This window comes from Canis aureus, chromosome 27 (genome assembly GCF_053574225.1).
Source record: "Canis aureus isolate CA01 chromosome 27, VMU_Caureus_v.1.0, whole genome shotgun sequence".
In the NCBI taxonomy this organism is placed as follows: domain Eukaryota; kingdom Metazoa; phylum Chordata; class Mammalia; order Carnivora; family Canidae; genus Canis; species Canis aureus.
In genome coordinates this window covers 22,864,770-22,890,109 of record NC_135637.1, presented here as the reverse complement: position 1 = coordinate 22,890,109, position 25,340 = coordinate 22,864,770, and the positions used below count along the sequence as shown (strand labels likewise).

At 51.3% G+C, this 25,340-nt stretch overlaps 2 long non-coding RNA genes across 4 annotated transcripts; one reads left to right on the top strand and one right to left on the bottom strand.

Annotated features, from left to right (window-relative positions):
- Positions 1 to 4,840: 4,840 nt before the first annotated feature.
- Positions 4,841 to 13,871, bottom strand: LOC144299513 (uncharacterized). Its single transcript, XR_013366219.1, has 4 exons — positions 13,768 to 13,871; positions 13,067 to 13,124; positions 6,736 to 6,823; positions 4,841 to 5,132 (listed from the first exon to the last, which is right to left on the bottom strand). It is a non-coding gene; the product is annotated as an uncharacterized LOC144299513 (long non-coding RNA).
- A 48-nt stretch (positions 13,872 to 13,919) lies between these two features.
- LOC144299512 (uncharacterized) lies at positions 13,920 to 16,290 on the top strand. Of its 3 annotated transcripts, XR_013366218.1 has the most exons (5): positions 13,920 to 14,216; positions 14,319 to 14,383; positions 14,565 to 14,739; positions 15,186 to 15,863; positions 15,974 to 16,290. It is a non-coding gene; the product is annotated as an uncharacterized LOC144299512 (long non-coding RNA). The 3 variants fall into 3 exon arrangements; XR_013366217.1 differs by lacking the exon at positions 15,974 to 16,290 and having other exon boundaries at positions 15,186 to 15,967; XR_013366216.1 differs by lacking the exons at positions 14,565 to 14,739; positions 15,186 to 15,863 and having other exon boundaries at positions 15,974 to 16,289.
- Positions 16,291 to 25,340: the final 9,050 nt, after the last annotated feature.

The following is a 25,340-nucleotide window of genomic DNA, read 5'->3' as shown; positions in this document are numbered from 1 at the left end:
GTTCTCCAGGATCACGCCCTTGGCTGAAGGCGGCGCTAAACCACTGAGCCACCTGGACTGCCCCTAACATTCACCTGTGAAAGTGTCCAATTCATGGGGCGCCTCGGTGGTTCAGTGGTTGACCATCTGCCTTTGGCTCAGGATGTGATCCCGGGGTCCTGGGATCGAGTCCCACATCAGGCTCCCTGCAGGGAGCCTGCTTCTCCCTCTGCCTGTATCTCTGCCTCTCTCTGTGTGTCTCTCATGAATAAATAAATAAAATCTTTAAAAAAGGTAATAAAGTGTCCAATTCAGTGGTTCTTAATGTATTTGTAAGCTTGTGTAATCCTGACTAATCCAATTTTGGAACATTTCATCACCCCCAAAGGAAACTTTGTGCCTGTGAGCCGTCACCCACCCTGACTCTCCCCTTCCCCCTACCCACCCACAACCATAATCTACTTTCTGTCCCTACGAATTTGCTATTCTGGACATTGATTATGAACGAAACCACACACTCTGTGGCCTTCTGTGAATGGGGCCTTTCACTTAGCATGTTTTCAAGGTTTCCCACATTGTAAGGTATGTCAGAAAGTCACTCCTTTTTACCACCAAGTAATATTCCATCGAGTGAATACGGCACATTTCATTTACCCATTCACCAGTTAATGAACCTTTCAGGTGTTTCCACTCTCGGGGCTATTATGAATGCCGCTAAGAACTTTCCTGTGCAAGTTTTCACCTCGAAATGGTTTAACCGTGAAGGGGTGACGTGTAACCTGAGATCCAAAGGGTAAGAGGGAGCCATTCGTGTAAAAAGCTGGGGGAAGATTGTCCTGGGAGGAGGGGAAGCAAAGGCACAGGTCTGAACATGAGTGGACTCCAGGATCCTTGGTGTGTCCTGCAGACTTTAAAGGAATTAGATAAGTATCTTAATGCAAGTGGCACAGATCTGCCTCTGCTGCCCTGTGTCTGGCCTCTTCCTGAGCCGTGTAACCTGTATTTATCCTGTGTAGGGGCTCATTGTCAGCTCAGAGGGAAATATCGTGGATCGGGTAAATTGAGGTGATTTCTCACAGGCTCCACAATTCAGAGGAAGTGTAGGTCCCCGGGCCAGAGGGAGTTGATCGGAGTGATTCAAGGTGGAGGCACAATGTGGAGGCAGAGGGATTTGAAGGACAGATCCCGGCACTGGTGCGAACGCATATAACCACCCCCCACAATCCTACAAAATGCAGCCTGGTTGCCTCGCAACAAAGATCCTCTCTTGATTTCTGTATCACCTTGGCCACCAGTGAGATCGTTTTCCCTTAAGAGCTCTTGTTCTCCACCACCCCCAGCCTTACCGAAACACAATCAACACAACATTGTGTAAGTTTAAGGTGTGCACCTATTGATTTGATACACTTATAGATCACAAAATGATTACCACCTTGTTAGCTAGCACCTCCATCAAGTCACGTAATTACCATTTCTTCTCTGTGGTGAGAACATTTAGGATCAACTCTCTTAGCAACCTTCAAGGATGTAATGCAGCATTATGAACTATAATCACTTTGCATTTGTTTCTAACCTCGCTTCACCTGGATCAGCCTGGCCCTATTTTGCAAGGGGGATGACCTCACACTGGCTCAGATGTCCTGGGAGAGGCTTCTGGGAAGGCGGTTCACCCAGGGCTGCTACAGAGACAGTTTTACAGGAGTGCGTTAAGACAGGAACAGGAGGAGAAATCTGCCTACTTGGCAGGGAAAAAAGTTGAGGCTGAGAGGAGTTAGGACCGTAGAGCCTAGATCTAGATCATAAAGCCACAAAGGGAAAAATCGGGTTCTTGAATGTGGATTCTTGAGCTCTTTGCTTTGCAGCAGCCCCTTGGTCCGTCAGGCACACTCCTTTTCATAGCTAAGAAATCTTCACAGAAGACCCAGGCTTCTTATGTCTTTCTGCTCTATCACTTTTAACATTTCACCTCATAGTCCAAAATAGCTGCGGTAGCACCAGACATCACATCTGCACCATAGGCTTGGTGGATAGTAAATGGCAAAACTACTCTCACCTCCCGGTTAAATTTGCTTCTTCTATGGAATTTTTCCTGAAGCTCCAATCTAATAACGTTGACTTAAATCCCATCATATGCTGCCGTCTGCAAAAAAAAGCTAGGGAACACGCTTATAGAGCCAGGAATATGGCTGAGCCCGGCAGCAGAGTGTGGTTGTAACTCAGGTAGAAGGGGAGGGCGGATAAGAGGCAACTGGTAGCCTCTACAGCAAGGTCTTAGTTTAGTTGCCTTCTGGGAGAGACCTCCCCTGCCCACCATCTCCAAAATAGGACCAGTCCGGCGAAACTCCACTCTGATACATCACTCTCTAAGATACCTGTGTTGGTTTCCTTTCCCCATGACTGACGGCCTTCCCCCACCAGAAGGTAAGATACGTGGCAACTGTATCTGTTTTGCTTACCTGGCTCAATCTGGAGGACTGTGCAGATGTGTGGGTGAGTGTTGAGTAGCCCCCATAGAAGGACCATGAGCCCTTAATGAGATGCCGAGTACAAGGCATGACCCAGAGTCCCCATGGATGGGCTGGGGCTGACTAGTGTTTGCTACACCCCATTTCCCTAGTCCTGCCACTGGCATGGCCACGGCACTGCATTCTGGCCCACAGAATAGGGTCAGAGGGACATGAACCACGGGACCCTAAGCCTCTCATGCCACCTCCATGCTCTCTCTTTCCTCATTGGCCAACAATTCAGTGGAAGCTCCTCCGAATACGGTGGAGCTATAGAGTAGAAGAGGCCTGGGTTTCTGAGGACTTAGAGCCACTGAAGTCCAGGGCCATTTGTTATAGCAGCATGTCGTCAGGCTTTGCTGTGTCGGAAACCCCTCCGAAATGCACCTTCAGGCAACATCTTTTTTTTTTTTTTTACAAGATTTATTTATTTATTTATTTATTTATTTATTTATTTATTTATTTTTATGACAGACAGAGAGAGAGAGGCAGAGACACAGGAGGAGGGAGAAGCAGGCTCCATGCCAGGAGCCCAACGTGGGATTCCATCCCAGGACTCCAGGATCGCGTCCTGGGCCAAAGGCAGGCCCCAAAACGCTGAGCCACCCAGGGATCCCTTCAGGCAACATCTTACGTCTCATGATTCTTTGGGTTGCTTCTGCGTTTCCTCTGCCTGTTTTGCTCGGGCTCATTCACGTGGCTGCTTTAGGGCAGAGCTGGGCTGAGCTGGAGGGTCTGAAGTGGCTCCTCAGTGTCTGGTGGTTGGTGCTGGCTGCCTCGGGAGCCACCTCTGGTTCCCTCCACGTGGACTCTCATCCACTGGTAGGCAAGGCCCAGATTCTGCACAGCCTGGTGGTCCCAAGTTCCAAGAGGGCGAGAGAAACGAGACCCAGCCTCAGGAGGCACACAGCGTTAGCCAAGTCACGTCCCGTGGGACAAAGCAAGTCACAGATTCAAGAGGGTGGAGAAACAAAAGCCCATTGCCAAGGCGAGCGGACTCAGAGAGATGGCACCCTTTGGGGGCTATTACTATATAGTCTACCCCAAGGAGTTCATGCAACGTGACGTGCGCAGCTGGCCCTTCTGCACCTGCGCCTCCTGTTCTTGTTCTGGTCCGAAGTAACTGCTTTCTGCAGGGCTCCCGTATGCGCACATTTGGTGGCCGGCCACAGGGAAGTCAGTGGGAATTGACTCAGCAGGACAGAACTGCATTGCCTGAGCTCCGGAGCAAAGGGAACTGCCCTCTGGGCCTTGGCTTGGGGCCCGGAGCTCAGAGGAAAGGTCACCCGCTCCCGCTGGCAGGAGGTCTGAGTCAAATAGCTGTTAAACCAAACAAACTAACACCCACCTCCACCACCGCCCACACAGATGTGACCGATTCTTTCCTTGAGAGAGAAAAGAAAAGACTTCTCTTTGTTGTTTGACATCCTGACCTCTGCAGCATGGAAACTAAAAATAATACCCATCCGCAGAGTGCTGTGTGCTTTTCCTATTGGTCTGTACACTCAACAACAGCCTGTGCCATGGACGCCTAGATGAGAGAGGAAAGGGAACTCAGGACAGGAGCAGCAGGGTCACGCTTAGATACAGGTCTTCAGAAATTGAAGCTTACATTTTGTGAATTTACCTTGTATGAATCCATTCATCTTTAACATCCCACCCACCCATCCATCTCCCTATCCATCTCCCCATCTACCCATGCACCTGCCCATCTACCCATCCATGCATCCTTTCATCCATCCATCCATCCATCCATCCATCCCCCCTTCTATCCATCCACGCATTCATCCATCCTTCCATCCTTCCATCCATCCATCCATCCATCCATCCATCCATCCATCCATCCATCCTTCCATCCATCCTTTATTGAGTGCCTTCTATGTGCTCAGCCTCATGTCAAGAATTCACTGGTGAATTCACTGGTCCTCTGAGCATCAGAAGACCCATTAGGAATCTGCCTTCATGGTCCAGAGGAGTTTTAGACAATAGCAAAGGAAACAAAACAATAAACATTAGAATTGCTTTTTGGGTAGGCATATTAAGCCACCGTCCAGAGGATGCAATTTGAAACCCTTTTTTTTTTTTTTTTTTTTTTTTTTGAGTTAGGTGCTGCTATAAGAACGCAACTATTGGGATCCCTGGGTGGCGCAGCGGTTTGGCGCCTGCCTTTGGCCCAGGGCATGATCCTGGAGACCCGGGATCGAATCCCACATCGGGCTCCCGGTGTATGGAGCCTGCTTCTCCCTCTACCTGTGTCTCTGCCTCTCTCTCTCTCTCTGTGACTATCATAAGTAAATAAAATAAATAAAAAAAAAATAAAAAAATCTTTAAAAAAAAAAAAAAGAACGCAACTATTTTTTTTTATTTCATTCTCATTACAACTTTATAAGGTTCTTACTATTAATATTCCTGTTTCAAAGAAAGGCAAGCAGAGACCCAGGCTGGTAAGGTGACAAAGTCACATAGCTGGCAGGTGGCAGAGCTCGGATTGGAACGTAAGTGGGTCCACTGTGGAGAAATCACCCACATCTGGGGCCTCCTGCCTCGTTCATTCTGTGCCTTGCAGCCGCATCAGGGCCAGGGTGCCTGGGGTCTTCCTGCAGAGTCACTCTCTTGCACCTGCTCTTGGTCTGATGATGACTCAAGTCTCTGGGAACAGGATAAACATTAATCCAGCTTGTCTCTGCCAGGCCGCAGGACAGCCACACCTCCTGCTTTGCTCATAACCCTGCCTACCAGGGTGTCACTGGCCATCAGCTTGGGCCCTCTGTGGCCATCAGCACACGGCTGGCAGCCACAGAATCTCAGATCAATTCCTTAGGGACATAAGCAAGGTTGGTACTAAAAGACAAAGCAGTGGCTACCATCCGGGGTCCCCAAAAGCATCCAAAAAGCATCCTGCTGCAGATGTCCACACAACCACAGACTTGCTGTGTGACTCTGGGCAAGTTCGGCCTCTCTCTGGACCTCTGTTCTCCTCCCGCACCGCTGATGGGGCTCGGACCTTGCTGAACTCATTCATCCAGCTGTTGAGAACCTACCATGTACCAGGTTTCATGTTAGGGCCCGGGGAGGGATGAAGCATGGTCATCCAGTTACAGAGAAAAATTGCAAGGGGTTTTGGGAATATAAAACAGGCCGGCCTGACCTAGATTAAAGGGCACAAAGGGCCCCTTGGGGAAGTGACATTTCAGCTGAGACTTGAAGGAGGACTGAAGATAACTCCATCCAGATCCCGAAAAGGGAATTCTAGGCAGAGGATCCAGCATCTGCAGAGCTTCAATGTGCGAAAATGTCCGGAACCTGAGAAACTGCCAAATGGCAGGACAAGCCTAAGGAGGTCAGGGGGCCCAGTCGTGCTGGTCCTTGGAGACAGCACTGGGATGGGGACCTTGAGCAGAGGGAGATGTGAAGCCACTGAGTTCCATGGGGCCCAGAAACTCATGCAACAGGCTCTGTAGACACCACTTGTTGGGCTGGAGGCTGCACAGAAGGAGGCCAGGTAGGACATTGAGGTCAAGAAATGAACTTGACCCATTTCACAATATTGCCAAGAGTGGATTCAGTAAGAGACCTTGGGTTGGGGGATAGGACAGGGACTAATGGCTTTAACTGGAGCCTAGAAATTCACACTGTGGGAGGGCAGGGCTCAGAACTTTGTGTGAGCAATTGTATAATTCAGTTATCCTTTTCCCATTGGTTAAAGCATCCTATTGGCTCTGGGACCTAGCCTTCAACTAGAGCTCTACCAACTGCAGGTAGCAGAGAACTTGACCTGAGAAAAGGGAATTTGTGGACTTCTGTTTTGAACAACCCAGGGGCAGAACTTCAGGTGTGGCTTGATCCAGGGGCTTGAATGATGCTACCAGGATCCAATTCCTCTCTCTACTCAGCTCCACTTCCTCAGGGTTGGTTCCATGTAGGTCCTTCATCAAAACTACTGTTGTCAGCTCTACATTCCATTCATTCTTCATTCCTCTGAGCATCAGAAAAGAGGTCCCAGGCTCTTCTCTGCACCCAAACCCAAATGGATTGGGACCATGAGTGGCCAGAAAGACAGAAGGTGCTAACTGCTTGGCTGGGGTCACATGCTCCACCACGGGCATCCAGCGGGCGGAGGTCAACTTTCTTAAAAGCCCAGAGAGTGAAGGGGTGGGTGAGTGTGAGCAAAGAAAACCCTCACCCTAGCAAAACTAGGGCACTCTTGCCATACAGAAGAAGGGGGTAACAAGCTCAAAGGAAAGAGCCTCACATTTTCACCACGTAGAGGAGCCCTGCGATCCTCCAGAGGTGAGATCCTCCTGGGGTCTTCCTGGGGACTGAGAGCTGTTGCAAGGTTGCTAAGGGTGAGACAAAGAGTGACATCATTACCAAGGGTCAGGACTGGGTGTCAGTCAGGAAGACAAGGGGAAGAATCAGGGATGACCAGAATCATCAGAAATCAGAGAGCTAGAGGAACTGCTGGCGTGTGTTGTGTCCTGAGCACGTAGATATGATATCGTGAACTCTGCATGTGCCCCAGAGAGCAGCTTATATGGACCTGGGCTGGGAGCAGGGGTGCTCTGGTCATCCTCCTCCCTCCCCCTTGCACCCCAGACAGCTAAGAAGGGGTTTATCTCCATCACCTGCCAGCATACAGGGGCTTCTATGGGACTCAGGCACCCCACGGTGGGGGTCTGAGAAGATCAGTGGAAGGTCTGGGTCTCCCTCTGGGTGAGCTGTGGGCCGCCCAGGGCCTCTGCTGCTTAAGGAGCCCAGTCCCATGAGCACGAATGCTGTCCGGCACCTACAGGGCTGATGACACGATGAGGTCTCTGGAGGCCCAAATGCTCCTTTCCACCTGTCCAGCCCTGGACTCCTGAACTGGGCACTGCCTGGGCGGCAGTCACACTCCCAAACCTCTTTGCAGTCTGGGTCCCCTGCCTTCGGGGCCTCTGTGCCTGAGGGTGACCACATGTCCCGGCTCCCCTGGGCAGGCTCGGGCTGTCATCCTTGTGTCATTATTCACGGTGCCCCTTTCATTCTCCAGGGGTCCTGGTTTGGATGATAAATTACGGGCCACTTGATACATCCCTCCAGGCCAAGCGGCCGCCCACTTTCTTTGTCACAGAAGCCTTGCTGATTCTGAGAGCTCTTAAAACCTGAATCCAAACTATTAGCAACCCAAGCATCCCCTGTCACCCTACCTCCCCAGATTTGTTTATACCCAGTCCCCCAGGAGAGAGGTCCCTCAGGCAAGGACAGGTGAAATGATTCCTTTTAAAGCAGCAAAGAGAAAAGATTCCAATCAAAACCGTTCCAGTCCCAAGGGCTTTCCTGCCTCTGCCTCCTCCACATTCCTGTCCTCGTTTGTCCCCACAATAAACCCCCTGTTTTTAAGGTACCTTGCGTGGGGCTCTTTTTCCTGCAACAAAAAGACGAGTACCTAAAATAGGCCAGGGCCTGGGCCTGTGGCCAAATTTGGATGAAAAACTGGGTCAGGCAGGGGAGGGAGCTGCAGGCTGGGATCCTTGAGGATTGGGCTAGACAGCTCCAGCTGATGGGGCATTTCTGGGTGCCAGGTACGGAGGCTGCACATTGGCCGATCATGAGCTCATTTAATCCTCTGATTGCCCGAGGAGAGGGTACCATTATCTCTGGTGCACAGAGGAGGAAACTGAGGCTCCGAGAGTCAGGACTAGGGGCTGCCATCTCAGTTTTCTGACTCCAGAGTCTGCACTTTGGGGCATAGGGCAGACTTCCAAACTCTGAGAGGGTAGCTAGCATCTCAGCCATCTGGCATTTCGAAGCGCGGCCCAGCTTGCCCCAAGCCGGAGCTCCTTGGCACAAGCGTGTCTGAAGTTCCCTTCACCATTTTAAAAGTGAGTTTAAGGAACGAGAAACAGCCACAGGCCATGGTTTTGATTTAAACAGCTTTAAGTGAAGGGAGGAAATTGTTGCTTGCTTCAGGCATAGCTGGATCCAGGGGTTCACGTGATGTCCCCCTAAGTGCCTGGCACTCAATTCTCGATCTTTCTTCTTCCCTCTGTGTGTTGCTCTCTCTATGAGGCAGGAGGAATGGCTGTGGGCAGCCCCAAGCCTCATTGCGATCATTTGCAATCCAAAAGGGGAAAGGCTTTCTCTGACTCCCTATCTTTCTATATCTCTTTCTCTCTTCCTCGCCTCTTTTTGCCTCGCTGACACAGGAATCCAAAGAAGGGTGGGGATTGGCTCTGCTTGGATCGCATGGCTACCTCAGGACCAATCCCTGGGTCTGAGAGGATAGGGCCATGGCTTTAGGAGGGGCTCAGCCTGCCACAGGCTCTCTCCCATGGTGAGGAAGGTGGCAGGTTGTGATTAGGAGCACCTGGGTGGCTCAGCGGTTGAGCATCTGCCTTTGGCTCAGGTTGTGATCCCGGGGTCCCGGGACTGAGTCCGGCACTGGGCTCCCCGCATGGAGCCTGCTTCTCCCCCTGCCTGTGTCTCTGCCTCTCTCTCTATGCCTCTCATGAGTACAGAAATAAAATCTTAAAAAAATAATAATAAAAAGATTGTGATGAACAGCCTGGAGGTACCATGAGGGGTGGGGGAGGCATGGTTCCATTAGGGAAAGGATGCTGGCGGTCAAAACCAAAACACCCACTGTTCTTAGAAAGAAAGATATGTTACTGAGATAACCAGTTTAAAAGTTCTTAATATGCTTGTCACTGCGCTTCCCTGAGTGCAGCATTTGATCTGTACCGCCCTGGGGCATCCATTAGTCTGGGGGAGATTAGAGTTTATTTCAGAAAACAAAAAGAGAAAGACAGAGGTGATGTCCAGCTTTTGACATTAGAAATTGGATGATGCGCCAGACAACAGCCGGAGGGATTCTCCTGATTCCTCATGTTTCAGCTTATTGATAATTATGTCAGACGACTGAGAACATAGCTTTCCCAGGAGCTGGATGGTGTGTTCCGTCCACCTAGAACCACTGGACCGACTCTTTGTAAAGGGAGGAGATGATGTACATAAGCAGCAGAAATGTCGGCGCATTTTCTGACTTCAGGGTTGCAGGGAGAAGTGGCAGCCAAATGGTCAGATCCTGCTTCCATGATGCCCCCCTGCAGCCGGCATCGGGAGTTATTATTTCTGAGCACTTACTGTCTCCCAGGCCCTGCGCTATGCCAGAGCTGATTCATTTTTTTTTTATATCCCTATGAAGTAAGAACTTCTATCAATCAGGAGTCTTGATTGCAAGCACGTTCTATCAACTTGAATGTGTGTTTTTTTCTTAAGATTTTATTTATTTATTAATGAGAGACACAGAGAGGGGGAGGGGGAGAGGGAGAGAGAGAGAGAGAGAGAAAGAGAGAGGCAGAGACACAGGCAGAGGGAGAAGCAGGCTCCATGCAGGGAGCCCGATGTGGGACTGGATCCTGGGTCTCCAGGATCAGGCCCTGGGCCGAAGGCGGCGCTAAATGGCTGAGCCACCCGGGCTGCCCAACTTGACTGTGTTTAAAGCAAACAGGGGAAGGTATTAGATGATATATCTGGGACAGCGTGATGATTAATTTTATGTGCCAACATGACCTGGTCACGGGGTGCCCAGATATTTGGTCAAACGTTAGGACAAGCATGTCTTCAAGAGGGATTTTGGGTAAGATTCACACCTGAATCGGTAGACTGAGTGAAGCAGATGTGCTCTCTAGTGTGGGGGGCCCTCCCTTAATCACTCAAAAGCCTGAGTAGAACAAAAGAGCTGACCCTCTCTGAGTAAGAGGGAACTCCTCCTGCCTGATTGCCTGGAGCTAGGACATCAGTCTTCTTCTGCCCTTGGACCTGAACTGAAACCCTGGCTCTCCGTGGTTCTCAGGCCTGCTGGGTTTTGGAGTGGAACTTGGAGCACTCTGGAGAACTCTAATATAGACATCCAAGACAGATTCTGTGTAGGTTTCAGGTAAGGGTGGCTCCAGGAGCTTAAACGATGTTAGGAGGCCCTGCCATCACTTGCCAGATCTTAGAACTTCTTCACGTGTTATGCATGATAGTGGACACTGGCAACACTGGCTCATGTTTTTCTTTTCTTTTTTTAAGATTTTATTTATTTATTCATGAGAGACACACAGAGAGAGGCAGAGACATAAGCAGAGGGAGAAGCAGGCTCCCTGCAGGGAGACTGGCGAGAGACTCAATCCCAGGACCCCAGGATCACACCTGAGCCAAAGGCAGATGCTCAACCACTGAGCCACCCAGGTGCCCTGGCTCATGTTTTTATAAACTTCACACTTTAAGAAAGAAAGAACATCTCCCTACATTCATCTGATTGGCCTCACTTGGGTCAAATGTCTTTTCCTGGACCAAACGCTGAGGGCAAGAGGATGTGCTGTAGCAGGGCACCAGGATTGACAGGACACACAGAGTAGGGGAGGAGTCCTACGAAGCAAAGTGGGCCAGACTCCAACTACAGAGCAGGTGGGCACTGTTACTGGGTCCATTTGTGAGATGAGGAAACTGGCTCAGGCTATGTACGGGACCGGCCACTCACAAGTCTCAGAGCATAATTGCGAGATTCAAACCCAGGGCTGTCCGTGGGCTCTAACAACTACTCCAGCCTGTCTCTTGCCCCTTAGTCCTCTTCACAAAGCCAAAGTCCTCCAGCACTCCAACTGTTGGTCCTCGTACGCAGAGTTGCAAGTGCCCGCCTTGTACCTGGCACAAAGTTGGGGTGCAGGAAATGTGAGTACCTCCCTCGCCACCGGACAGAGCCCTTAACGCCTTGCCACAGGCAGGTCTTTTCAGTACACCCCATCAGATCTTCATTTGGATTCTTCTCCCCAACCTCAGCGACAAGGAGGGACCAAGTGACAAGCTGAGTCTGCCGGGGGGTTGGCATCGGTCCGCATACATCCGTTCTCGTCCTCATGCATTTTCATTCCATGCGAGCACTGCCTATTTTGGGCAGCTCGCGAACAGGTGTTTCTTCACGACCACAGTTTACCACGAGTATTTTTAGTACCCTCATCTTGGTAAATTGTTGGGATTTTGTTGGTTCTCTGGGGAACAGACAAAACATCTTCTGCCCAAGCCTCGCAGGAGATGCCAGCAGTGGGTTAGCATAGCGATTAGACATTAGTGATTTGTTGCTGCATATCAAATTGCCCCAGAACTTGGCAGCTTAAAATGATAAACATGTATTGTCTCGCTCTTTCTGCGGGTCTGGAAGGCAGGAGCACCTCAGCTGGCTGGTTCTAGCTCGGGGTCTCTCATGGAGTTGCCAACAGGATGTGAGCGAGCTGAACGCATCTGAGGGCTTGACCGGGGCTGGAGCCTTCCAGAAGGCTTCTGCACACAGCTGCTGGCCATAGTCCCCAGGTCTCCACCGCGTGAGTCCCTCCATAAGGCTACTGGAGTGTCCTGATGACATGGTGGCTGGCTTCCCCAGAGTGGCGATGCTCCCGAGGGCAAGGAGGGAGCCCCAATGTCCTATCCTTGGAAGCTGTCGCCTGTCACTTCCATCCTGTTCTGCTCATTAGAAGGGCTCCAGAAAGCCCAGCCTGCACTGGAGCATTCCACCTCTCCAAGGGAGGATCAAAGGAGGTGTGGACCTATTTTTCATCGGTGGAGGCATATTGTAGAGCATGACATCGGCCCCAGCTCTTTCCTCTCCCTGCAAGTGACCTTTAGTTCCTTCTGCTAAGGGATGGAGTAGAGCTCCCCACCCTTTGATGCGGAGCTCGGTCCTGTGGCTTGCTGAGTTCAATAGAATGAGGCTGGAGTGATGTGTGCTGGTCCCCAGGCTAGGTCCCAAGAAGCCTGGACCGTTTCTGTCACCTTCTTGCCCTCCTGCCATTGCCAGGAGAGGCGCGCATCCCACCAGCCCACTGCCCCCCGGAGCGGCTGAGAGTCGCAGGGAACAGAACACAGCTGCCCCGCTGAGCCCAGCCTGGCACAGCCAACACACAGCACACGTGTGAGCTGGATAAACACGTCTCGATCTGCGGCACCGTGATTTTTTTTTTTAGACTGCACAGTACTTAAATGTTATCCCAGCATAAAGTGACACCATTTCCCAAGGAAGTGATACAGTTTTGCACATTATTTTACAGTAAAAGGAGCTACAGCTGCCTGTGCTTGTGCTTTGGGTTTGTTCTGCAGTAAATGAACCACCGCCCGTGCCTCTTCACCTGGTGAGAGTCCCCGTGGGACATCCGGTGAGCTTCTCCCAACACCAGACCCGCCCTTTGTGCTGGCTCAGCTCCTGTGTGACAGTGCGATAGTCCTTAAACTCCCTGGGCCATAGAGTCTAGAGTCAAACACATTGGGGAGGGGGGAATCCCTGGGTGGCTCAGCAGTTTGGCGCTGCCTTCAGTCCGGGGCATGATCCTGGAGCCCCGGGATCGAGTCTCACATCGGGTTCCCTGCTTAGAGCCTGCTTCTCCCTCTGTCTGTCTGTCTCTCTCTCATGAATAAATAAATAAAATATTTAAAAACACACATTGGGGGGACCCTGAAAGCTGGCTGTACCCCCCTTCCAGCTGGATGACCTTGGGAAGTGGCTAGAGCTCTCCACCCTCCTGCTGCCTTGTTGGCAAAGTGAGGGCCAGGTAGCCGTGGGAACTTACATTCTCGGGTAACTGTGGGAATTTGATTCAATCCAAGGGTAAAGTCATATCCCCGCATCTGTGTGTTTAAAGTGGGAATAATAGTAGTTAGCTCGTACCCCTATCCATAAAAAGTTTCCCCAGCTGTAATGGAAGGGCCTGGGTTTGCCCTGTGGTGCCGTAGGGCTGATACTGGGAGCAGATGTGAAAGGGCTCCCCTGGGGGGAGGGTAAGGTGGAGAACCCCCACTTCCACTCTGGCATTCCCTTATCTGCTCTGCATACTGGGGTGCCTTATGCTAGATTATCCAGAAAACAGTTTCTTTGCTTAAAAAAGAAAATGGAAACCGTTGGATCAGATTGTCTTGCAGGGCCTTCCCGGTTTGACATTTGGGGATTTCATTGCAGGGGGGCCGACCGAGGGCTGCTCAGTGGGCGCGAGGGGCTGCTGTGCGGCCGTGCAGACCCCCGGCCCCATGGCTTCAGGGCCCAGGGCCAGGCCGCCCTCCGGCTCCAGACATGGCCCAGTGCCCGCTCCGCTCTGCCACCCCCAGCACCCCCCTCGCTAATGGTTCTCCTCCTCCAGACCTCGCCATGCTCTGTTTCCTTTTGTATATTTTAAACCATGCTTCTTGGCTTCCAGCCCCAGAACCCTGGAGGAAAACATCGCTGGCGGGGGGAGAAGGAAGATGCCTTTAAATGTAAAGATACAATGCAAACCACCTCAACTCTGTGAGCTAAAAGCCCAGCAGCGGGCATCTGTGCAGGGGGCAGCTGCTTGGGGGTAGGCTCTCTGTCCCCTCTTCCTTTTTGATCTTTTATTAAGGGCTTGTTTTGGTTCTGTGGTTGCTATGCTACGGGAGCATTTGGTGGCTGCTTGGAGAGGCCACGTGGAAGACTGTTTGTATCAGTTCTACCCTGGAGGCAAGAACTTAGCAGGTGGCCAAGCTTCAGGTTGAGGAGGGACCCAGATCGTGGGGTTGGGGGATATCGTGGGGTCTTCAGGAGGAAGCAGGCTGACAACAGCCACAGGGACCCAGCCCCTGGACATGGCCCAGAGAGAGCCAATGGACCCCGACGTGCTGTGTGATCTGTAGAAAGTCTTCCACCTCTCTGAGTCCGAGTCTCCTGATCTGTCCAAGAAGAACAGGTGCCCAAACAACCTTGCTGGGGTGAGGACATGGAAGTGAGGAAAGAAAAATGAAATCTTTGCTGATGGTCTATTATACGGCACCCATCATCTCCTGAAATCTTTACAATGCCCCATTTTGCAGATGTGGAAGGGGAGACCCAGAGAAGTGGGGTGACTCGCCTAAAGCTGCACAGCCCGGGAGAGAAGGTTGTTCATAATCTCCCTCACACCTTCCCTGATGCTCGGTTTCTTTCTTTCTTTTTTTTTTTTTTTTTTTTTAGTATAACACCCAGTGCTCATCCCATCAAGTGCCCGCCTCAGTGCCCATCACCCAGTCACCCTCACCCCCGCCCACCTCCCTTTCCACCACCCCTTGTTCGTTTCCCAGAGTTGGGAGTCTCTCGTTATGCTGAGTGAAATAAGTCAATCGGAGAAGGGGAATATCAGAAAATGATGCTCTGTTTCTAACAGCCTAATGATTCTGTGGAGCACGGGCATCGCACGGCTCTGTCCCAGTGCTGCCCCCACAGGAGCATTAGCGATCCTTCCAGCAACGCTGTAAGGTAGGTATTGCTCTTCTCGTTTCTAGGAATGAGAAAATTAGGGTTGCTTGGGAGCCTCGCTCAGTTGCCCAGCCCGGAAGCTGCAGAGCTGGGATTTGGGTCCAATGAGCCCCTTTCAACGTCAGCAGCCCTGGGGCTGCTCAAGGAGAAGTTAGATAACGTATTCCCCGACCACAGGGGTGATCACTGCGGTGTGGTTTCTAGTAACACACGAGGGAAGCAGCATCAATGCCCGTCAGGATGGGACTCGATTAGCAGCTTGCATTACGCGTAGACAACGAAGCAGTCCACCCCGGTTACCAGGAAGGATCTAAATCTCCTACCTGTGACAACATGATGCATATAAACATACAGTGAGACAGGCAGGACACCTTAAGGCCGGGGACGGGAGGGAGCGGTTGGGGGGAGGTGCACGGCCCTGTATCTGGAACATTTTACTTCTCAAGAAAGCAATGTCTGAAGAAAGAAAGGAACAGATGCGCTTTGAGAAGTAGAAAGGATTGGATCGCATGGAGCTCTAGGAGTTGCCCGCGAGGCTCCCAAAGGCCCCTTCCGAGAAGCGGGTGCAGAGAAGTCCCACCCCATCCCTCAGCTGTTGGCCTCTCTCATTCAAAGAAAACAGCTTCTGCCTCTCTGCATGTTCCCCAACTCCACACACTAGCCAGAGGGGGTGCTCTCCGGGGCCAATCAGATGGCGCCACTGCCTTGCTCAGAACACTCCCATGGCTCCCCAGTGCCTTCAAGATCAAGCCCCAACTTCTTTCTGTGGTCACCATGTACCTCCAGGGTGCTGCTACCTGGCCAGCCTTACCTTTTCCTCCTGCACCCCACGGAAGCCCCAGGTCAACCTGCAAAACCACCCACATCTCCCTTCAGCTAATACAGTTTTTCTCCCCTGGATAATTTTGCACTCACGATCCCCTTGTTCTGGGTAGCCCTCTCCCCACTGCCAGCCTTGTCCATGTGATGTTCAGAGCCAGACTCTTCACCCAGGTGCACAAAGCTGCCTGGGGAAAGCCTGAAACGCTGTGCCAAAAAAGTTGGAGGATGGGCCCTTCTCCACTTCCCCCATCTGATTTCCTGCAGTCTGTTTGCTGGTCAACAGCTTGCATGTAAAATTGAGGGTAAAAGTCAGCTCTTTTCACTCAAAACCGAATGCATGCCCCGCCCCCCCCCCCCCCACAGTTGAATAAAACAAAAGGACAAAACGACATTGTCCTGTCCTCTTGTTTAGCCCACAGGCGTCCCGCTGGCTGAGCACAGGGGGACTCGCTCCAGATACACTGCACACCTGCACCGCCCTCCCCACTCCCCCTCTCTTCAAGGCTTCGAGCCCAAAGACCACAGGCAGCAAATGCACCCCAAATTCTCTTCTGTTTCCTCTTTCCAGAACTAAGGGAAGGAAGCAAGATGGGGCTATTTGTGTGTGTGCACACACATGTAAAGTCCCTTTCCTTCCTGTGACTCCACAGCTTCTTTGAATAGAGTTGCTATATATAAAACACATAAAAAATATACCTAAGATGCATGTACGTATTAAACGTGTGCATATTCGTGTGTGTATGTGTGTGTATTAGGTACTCATGTTTTGCTGTTTGCCCGATACCAAAGCCTATGCCTCTGAGCCTCAGTTTCCCCGTCTGTGAGATGAGAGGCTTCACCCCTTCCAGCCCAGGTAGTTTATCTGAGTCTGCAGGACGCGAGGTGAATGCCCACTTTGTACCATTTGTCCTAACTGTTCCCTCACTGTCTGCAACCTTGCCTGAAGCCCCATTATTTGCGACCCCATCCACCACCCTCTAAAAAATGTGTAACCACAGCCTGGGCATCCCTCATCCCCTAGAGCAGTGGTTCTCACTGCATCCCCACCTCCCCTGGGTAATGATTTTGCCCCCAGGAGATATTTGGCCAGGCTAGAGACTTGGTTGTCACAACTTGGGGCTGCTGCTGACCCCTAGCGGACAGAGGCTAGGGATGCTGCTAAACCTCGTGCCAGGTGCAGAAGGACCCCACCGAGGCCAAGCATACCTGTCCTGGAGCCCTTATCACACACTGTTCTTTATACCCTCCAGACTGAAACACTGGAACATCCTGGTGGCCCCGAGGCAGGAGGAACATTGAAATTTTTTTAAAGATTTTATTTATTTGGCAGAGGGAGAGAGCACAAATAGAGCAGCAGGCAGAGAGAGGAGAAGCAGGCTCTCTACTGAGCAGAGAGCCAGATATGGGGCTTGATCCCAGGATTATGACCTGAGCCAAAGGCAGACGCTTAACCAACTGAGCCACCCAGGTGCCCCAGCATTGAAAGTTTAAAAGAGGGACGCCTGGGTGGCTCAGCGGTTAAGGGTCTGCTTTCAGCTCAGGTTGTGATCCCAGGGTCCTGGGATCGAGTCCACACTGGGCTCCCTACACGGAGCCTGCTTCTCCCTCTGCCTGTGTCTCTGCCTCTCTCTCTCTCTCTCATGAATAAATAAATACATAAATCTTTTTAAAAATAACTTTATTTTTTAAAATTTTATTTATTTATTCATGAGAGACACACAGAGAGAGAGAGAGGCAGAGAGACAGGGAGAGGGAGAAGCAGACTCCACGCAGGGGGCCCGATGCAGGACTCGACCCCGGGACTCCAGGACCAAGTCCTAGGCTGAGGACAGGTGCTAAACCGCTGAGCCACCCAGAGATCCCCCCAAAAAAGAAAGTTTAAAAGAGAGAAGTTAGGTTTGTTTTGCAGCAACAAAGCACCCTGCTCTGGGCCCAGGCTTCTGAGGCATGAATAACCTCATGCACCCTATTTTCAGATGAGAACACTGAGGCTCAGTTGCTTAAGGCACACAGCTATGAAGAGTCAGGAGTTACATCTCATGGTGTGACACATCCCGGGGTCTGTACTCTGAAAGGGACTCCTGGGGGATCAGCACCAGCTCAGAAGAGGAGGAAGCATTTCTGCAAGACCCTGAACAATGAGTGGACTTCAGAAGATGGGGGGTTGGGCACACATCAAGAGAGCAAGACAAGTTTTTCCTCTCGCTGCCTGATTTTCATTAGACTGAATTTTCCATGGCCTTTTGCCTGGACATGACAGATTCTAAGGAGATCGTCCTATTGGTCAGTCCCTGATCTCAGGGTTTAACCACTCATTTATTCATTCTATAAATCTGTCAAGCCTGAAGCACACATGTGCCAGGCTTTTGGATATATGGAATGTAAAATTAGGCCTGGCTCTTGCCCTCATGGAGACTTGGGTCAAGGAGGGCATAGAAATGAATCAAGGAATCAGACAAAGAAATGTGGAACAACACGTGTGATTAGGCCTTCAGGAAAGAGGTGAGCAGAGTGGAAATACGTGTGTCATCAGAGGATTGGCCTGGCCGGTGAGCTGAGGTGTGAAGACCACACGGGGGCTCATGAGACCAGCTGGGGAAGCCCTGTGGCTGGAGGGCTCAGAATGGGTCCAAAGGACAGAAAGAACTAGTGAGTCCATGTAGGAGGAGGCACTGACACGAGGCAGGGGCTACTCTTCAAAGGTGTTGTGAGGGGGCAGCTGGGTAGCTCAGCCAGTCTGACTTTGGCTCAGGTCATGATCTCAGGGTCCTGGGATTAAGTCGGTATCGGGGCTCCCTGCTCAGAGGGGAGTCTGCTTGTCCCTCTGCCCCTCTCCCTGTTCTTTCTCTTTCAAGTAAATAACTAAAACCAGTTTTTAAAGGAAAGGTGTTGTGAGTTGGTGATTAGGGTCTTCATCCTGAGGGTACTGGGGAACCATGGCAGGTTTAAGCAGGAGGGTGTCATGATTGGATTTGCATTTGGAGAAGATTCTTCTGACAGCCTCATGGAGCATAGACTGTAACTCACAGAGGGAGTGTGGTGAGACCTTTGAGAAGGCTATTGGGATTGTGTGAACAAGAGAGGGTACCAACCCGGATCTGGGGATGGCTGACTAGCAGGTGGATTTAACAGAAATTCAGAAGGCTGAAAGGATGATGAAAATTCAGAAGACCAGGGAATCTGGGGTGGCTCAGTGGTTGAGCATCTGCCTTTGGCTCAGGTCATGGTCTCATGGGCCTGGGATTGAGTCCTGCATCGGGCTCCCCGCAGGGAGCCTGCTTCTCCCTCTGCCTGTGTCTCTGCCTCTCTCTCTCTCTCTGTGTCTCTCATGAATAAATAAATAAAAGCTTAAAATAAGAAGAAGAAAATTCAGAAGACCAACATGGGAAAATCACACACCCTTCCCTTCCAGGCATCTCTTCAGGCAGTCTGGCCAAAGCTTCCTTTTTTTTTTTTTTTAAGATTTTATTTATTTATTTATTCATGAGAGAGAGAGAGAGAGAGAGAGGCGGTGGGGGGGGGGGGAGAGGCAGAGACACAGGCAGAGGGAGAAGCAGGCTCCATGCAGGGAGCCCGACATGGGACTCGATCCCGAGTCTCCAGGATCATGCACCGGGCCAAAGGCAGCGCTAAATGGCTGAGCCACCCGGGCTGCCCTGGCCAAAGCTTCCTGATGCCAAGTCTATCACCAGTGAACTACCTCCTGGTGTTGGGAGCAAACCTTTGGTTTTTAGAAAGATGTTGCCATGCCAACCGTGGCCTGGCTTCCAGCCTGCACAGCCCACAGAGCCTGTGTCAGCAGCCCCAGGACACGGGGACCCAGCAGCCTGCCAGCCAGCCAGCCAGCATCAAAGACCCCAGGGAGGAGGAGGCAAGGGAAGGACTATTTCTAAAGCTGGGGTCAGGGTGTCCTGCCCATCAGCATCTCCAGTACTGGAAGTTCCAAAGGGTAATCCCCTGGCCTCCCAGAGAGGCTGATGACCAATGGTCAGAGAGAGCACTGGGTTTAAACTCCAGCTTTACCGCTTCTTACCAGTGTGGCTTTATGCAAGTCACTGCCCGCTTTCTGAGCCTCAGCGTTCATCATAAAATGGGAACAACCCACAGGTTGTTGCAGGTCAGAGAGTGAGTAAATCAGCCAGCAATCCCTAAATGCCCACACACCAGGTACAGAGGGGCCTGGATCGAGCCTGGCCTGATCCTGTCCGCCTGCAGGGAGGTCGAGTACATGGAGCAGTTCCGGCAGGTCAATGTTTCCTTCCTGTTGCATGGGCTGCATGAGCATTTGAGGACTTCCCTGGAGGAGTCTGGGATCAGGGATGGCTTCTCCCAGGGAAGGGGCCGGCGGCTATGTGGATGCGCTGGTGGTGAAGCATGGAGATGTGAGCGGACCCCCTCCCTCCCTGTCCTCATGAAATCTCCAGTCCAGCTGGGAAGCAGGACCAAACAAATTGTGAATAATCACATCTGCAATGAAGTTGAGGGGCTAGTGGTCGGACCTGAGGAGCAGACACACTGTATGAGGTTGGCACACACCGTGATAATCATGAATATAAAGCACCTGCTTGGTGCACCTGCCCGGCTCAGTCAGAAGAGCATGAGAATCTTGATCTTGGGGTCGTAAGTTCCAGCCCCATGTTGGGTGTAGAGATTACTAAAAAATAAACAAATAAATAAACTTAAAAAAAATAATAAAGCACCTGATCAATGACTGGAAAGGAAAAGCATTTGACCAATACTTAGATCAATATTTTGGAACAAAACTTCTGATTTCTGCCTTGGAAATGGCAGTGTGGTCCACCTGGCTGGTCTTTCCTCATTCCTGGATGAATGCAGAGATAGGAGATCCCAATCCACTCAAGTCTGTGTCTTCTTTAATGGAAAAAGAAAAATAACTTCCTGCGATAAGAGGTTTAGTCATAAACTATTCATGAACGTCATCAGCCTATTTTATTTTTAAAAGCGTTTTTAAAAGTTCATTTGAGAGTGAATGAGAAAAAGTGAAGTGTCACACAAGTGGGGGAGGGGTAGAGGGAGAACAAGAAGCAGACTCCCAGTGGAGCAGGGATCCCCACTAAGGGCTCATCCCAGGACCCTGGGATCATGACCTGAGCCAAAGGCAGATGCTCAACTGACTGAGCCACCCAGATGCCCCATCATCTGCCTATTTTAAAGAAAGATGCAGAAAAGTAAGCTGCTTACAGAATTACAAACCCCTAGAGCAGTGGTTCTCAGCTTTGCTTTGCATCAGTGAAACACCCGTCCCTGGTGCACGCTGAGCTGGGGAAGAGGAAAGAAAGCAGAGGTAAGGGGAAGACAGAGGTGGGGAATGAAGGAAAGGTGCGGCAAAGGGAATTCAGAGGAAGAGGAGAAAAAGGGGGAGGAAGGACAGGGAAGGGAGGGAGAGGACAGGAGAGCAAGAGTGAGGCCCACGAAGGGAGCAGAGGGGCAGGAGGAAGATGATGGGAGTGAATGAGCAAATTGGTGAGTGAATGTGCCGGAGGCACTTCCGTCCTTGCGTACCCGACGAGCTCCTACTCATCCTACAAAACCCAGCTTAAACAGCTTCTGCAAAGCCTGGGTGCTGTTTGTTTCCCCTCCCAGCAAGCACTGGGGAGGAGAGCTGCAGAAACAACAGGCCTCGAAGGCCTGTCCAGCGGGAGCTTGCTCTCTGGAGTCTCAGGTTGGCAGCTGGCCCAGGAGAGGCTCTGAGGCCCCTCCCAGCTCCGGCAGCGGGCGAGGAGCCCCGAGGACGACGCTCCGCTGACACCTCGTGGCTGGAGGCGGGAGTGCGCCTAGGAGACGGTTCTGGGGAGATCTGAGCGGAGGCAGAGGGGTCCTGGCTTGAAGGTGTTGGGAGACAGGGAGAGGGACCCACCCAACACGGCCCTCGCTTGACAGAGAGACGGAGGGGGGAAGATGAAGAGGAGGGTTAGGAAAGGAAGCAGGAGACAGAGAAACAGAGAGAAACAGACAGAGGCAGTGGTACCAGCAGGGATAAAGGTAGGTCCCGAGGGAGACAGAAGGAAGTAGAAAGAGAGATAAAGAGCGAGACAGGGAAATGCAAAGAAAAATGAAGCAATCAAAGCAATGAGGGGATCCCTGGGTGGCTCAGCGGTTTAGTGCCTGCCTTCGGCCCAGGGCTTGATCCTGGGGACCCAGGATTGAGTCCCGCATCGGGCTCCCTGCATGGAGCCTGCTTCTCCCTCTGCCCGTGTCTCTGCCTCTGTGTGTGTGTGTGTCTCATGAATAAATAAATAAAATCTTTAAAAAAAAAAAAAAAGGCAATGTAGGGAGAGAGTGACCCCAACTGGCCATCCTTGTTCTTTCACTGAGGAGGATGAGGGCCTCTGAAAGTGTCCCACCCAGCACTGTGTGGATTCCGGCATCTGCTCCCCCTTGTCAAAGCCCATTCCTGGGGTCTCCTTTCCCTTGGCAGAGTCTGTTTTGTAAAAAAGGCCTCCCATATGGGGAATCTCCTCCCATACCTTGACCTTCCTCTCATTGACTGCTGGGGCCTTTGTCTTCTCCTCTCCAACCTGGGTCCACCCATGTGACCCTCCTTCCAACAGAGTGTTGAAGAAGCGATGCTGTGTGCCTTCTGAGGCTGAGTCTTACGAATGCCACAAAGCCTCCACCTTTCTCTTGGGACACTTGCTCTTAGAGCCCAGCTACCATGCTGTGTGGTAGCCAAGCAGCTGCATGGAGGGCCCACGTGTTGGGGGGGGGGTCTGATCTGAGAGCCATAGTTGAGGCCCCAGCCAACAGCCGGCACCAACACTCAGCTATGGGACTCCTCCCCAGCCTTTGAGCTACCCTAGATGACTCCATTTGGAGCAGAGATGTGCTATCCTCACTGGGTCCTGCCCAAATGACACATGTGAGCAAAGCAAATGATTGTTGTTGTACCCACTAAGTTTTGGGTAGGTTGGTGTTAGGAATAGATAGATAGAAGCCCCCTTGGTGCTGCCTACCATGCACAGCATCATCTTGATCACCACCAGCCAATCTCTCAGGACTTTGTGCTTAGCCAGCCCTCAGAGTTTCCATGCCCTGAGGTGGTCACTATGCTTAGAACACTGGAACATCGCATGCTCTCTCTTGCATCCCCAACTCTGCGTACTCTGTTCCCTTTGTCAAGATGGTTCTCCCCAAGATTCATCTGCAAAATGTCAACTCTTCTTTCAACGCCTCCCACATCTTTGGAGGTCTGATGCCCCAGGCAGTACCCTTGCCCCCTCTTGGTGTCCTTGGCCCCTTCCTCTCGCCATCATTGTATTAGTGTCCTAGGGATGCCATCACGGAGTGCCCTGAACATAGTGGCTTAAACAACAGAAATTTATTATCTCACAATTCTGTAGGCTGGCCCTCCAAGGTCAGGGTGTCACAGGGTTGGCTCCTTCTGGGGGCATGTGAGGGAGAATCTGTTCCATGCTTCTCTCCTGGATTCTGGTGGTTTCCTGGTGGTTCGGATGTAGCTTGGTCTCTGTTGCATCACCCCATTCTCTGCCTGCATCGTCACATGATGTCCTCTGTATGTGTGTGTGTGTCTGCAAATTTCCCCTCTTCACAAGGACACCAGTGATACTGGATTAAGGACTCACCCAATCCACTCTGACCTCATCTAAATTTAATTAATCACCTCTGCAACAACTATAGTTCCAACAAATGTCACATTCTGAGACACTAGGGGGTTAGGACTTCAACACATGAATTTGGGGAAGGAGGACCAATTCAATCCATAATAATCACCAAGGTCTTTTTTTTTTTTTTTTTTTATGATAGTCACACACAGAGAGAGAGGCAGAGACACAGGCAGAGGGAGAAGCAGGCTCCATGCACCGGGAGCCCGACATGGGATTTGATCCTGGGTCTCCAGGATCGTGCCCTGGGCCAAAGGCAGGCGCCAAACCGCTGCGCCACCCAGGGATCCCAATCACCAAGGTCTTATTGTCAAGCTATCACCATCTCTCCAGAGTAGAGTGGGAGCTTCCGGGGGTGGGGGGCTCTGTCCTATTTATTTTGTATCCCCTCCTTTGCCCAGGTCCAGGAAGAACATACGCACTTGGCAGTTATTGGCTAAAGAAGAAGGAACAAGTGGAAACAAGTAACATTTATTGAGAACTGATTAGTTCCTATCTGCATGGTAATCATGTTAACCACTTTAGCTCATTCAACAGGGTTTTCCATTTGTCCAGATTCGAGGGGATGACTTTATATGGAGGTACACAAGGGTGAGACTATCTAAAATTTTTCTTTTTTAAAAAAAGATTTTATCTATTTATTCATGAGAGACACACAGAGAGGCAGAGACACAGGCGGAGGGGGAAGCAGGCTCCCTGCGGGGAGCCCAATGCGGGACTCGATCCCAGGACCCCAGGATCATGGCTTGGGCCAAAGGCAGACCCTTAACCACTGAGCCACCCGGGCGCCCCTACCTAAAATCTTTCTGAATAAGAAGAGCGGTTCGAAACTTATTACCAAGCAATAGTTATTGACATAATGTGGTCAGAGTCCGGAAAGATACAGCCTAATAGGGGAATGGAAAAGGGACCCCGGGGGTAGACTCCACGCACATAAGCCCATCTAATATGCGACAGAGGTGGCATTGCCCCACGGTGGGTGAAACGGACTTCTCAAGAAATGATTCCAGGACAACGGTGGCCGGCAGTGGAAAAGGGGAGATCCAAAAGGAACTTAGACACGCTGGACACCAAAACCAGCTCCAGAGGGATTGAGAATTCACATGTGAAGAGCACAACTTGCAAATGTCCAGGGGGGTAAAAATATTGGAGAATATATTTGAGACCTGGGGTTAGAAAGAATTTCTTCAAGAAGACAGGGTAGGTACACACTATAAGGGAACAGACCGATGTTAGACGACATCAAAATGTAAAACCACGACATCAAAAGATACCGCATGCGAAGCGAAAGGAAGCTGCCCTGGGGAGTAGATACTCGGGCTACAGATGAGCAGCAAACGATTCCCATTTATCCAGAGAATGCCCGGGTCATCTCATTTCATCTCCACTGAGTCCAGATCAGGGAGGCCCTGTCCCCCCCCGCCCTTTTCCCCAAGTATAAGCATGGGGGCTCTGAGAGGTAAAATCACTTGTCTGAGGCCCGATCACAGGCCAGGCTCCGGAACAGCCATTAGAATCCAGGCCAACCGTGACGCTGAGTGATCAAACCAAGCAACTAATGAGCGGAGGGACCATGGAACACACACGGAACAGAAACGGGGGGCCAGGCCCTCTGTCTGGGACGGGGTGGGATTGCAGGGCTATTGGCTCTCCTGGCCGATCTAAGAAAACTGCCAGGCTCAAGGTGATAACATGCTACTATGGGAATGGCAGGGGACACATTTTTAAGGGCTGGAGCATCCCTCACACGCCCCCGGGGGGATGGTTCTCAGCAACCATGTAAAAGGGAGCCAGGCTCTCATGGGGCACAGGTGGCTGCAAACCAGGCAAAGAAACAGAGGTTCAGAGAGGTTGGACAGTACGCCCAAGGTCACACGGCTAAGAAGCAACAGAGTTCTAAGTCTTCCTGAGGGTTCTGCTGTCCTACCCCAGCCCAGTCACTTCCTGGTTCTCCGTCTGTCTGTCTGTCTGTCTCTGTCTCGCACACACGCACCCAGAACCCAGGTCTCAGCTCCCACTGGAGATACAAGACAACACAACACACAGATTGCAAGTCACACTTTATTCACTCGCCAGGAGGTCTGGGGGGATCCTGGGCAGCAGACCAAGCCCCTGGGAAGGAGGGAAAGGGGGGCA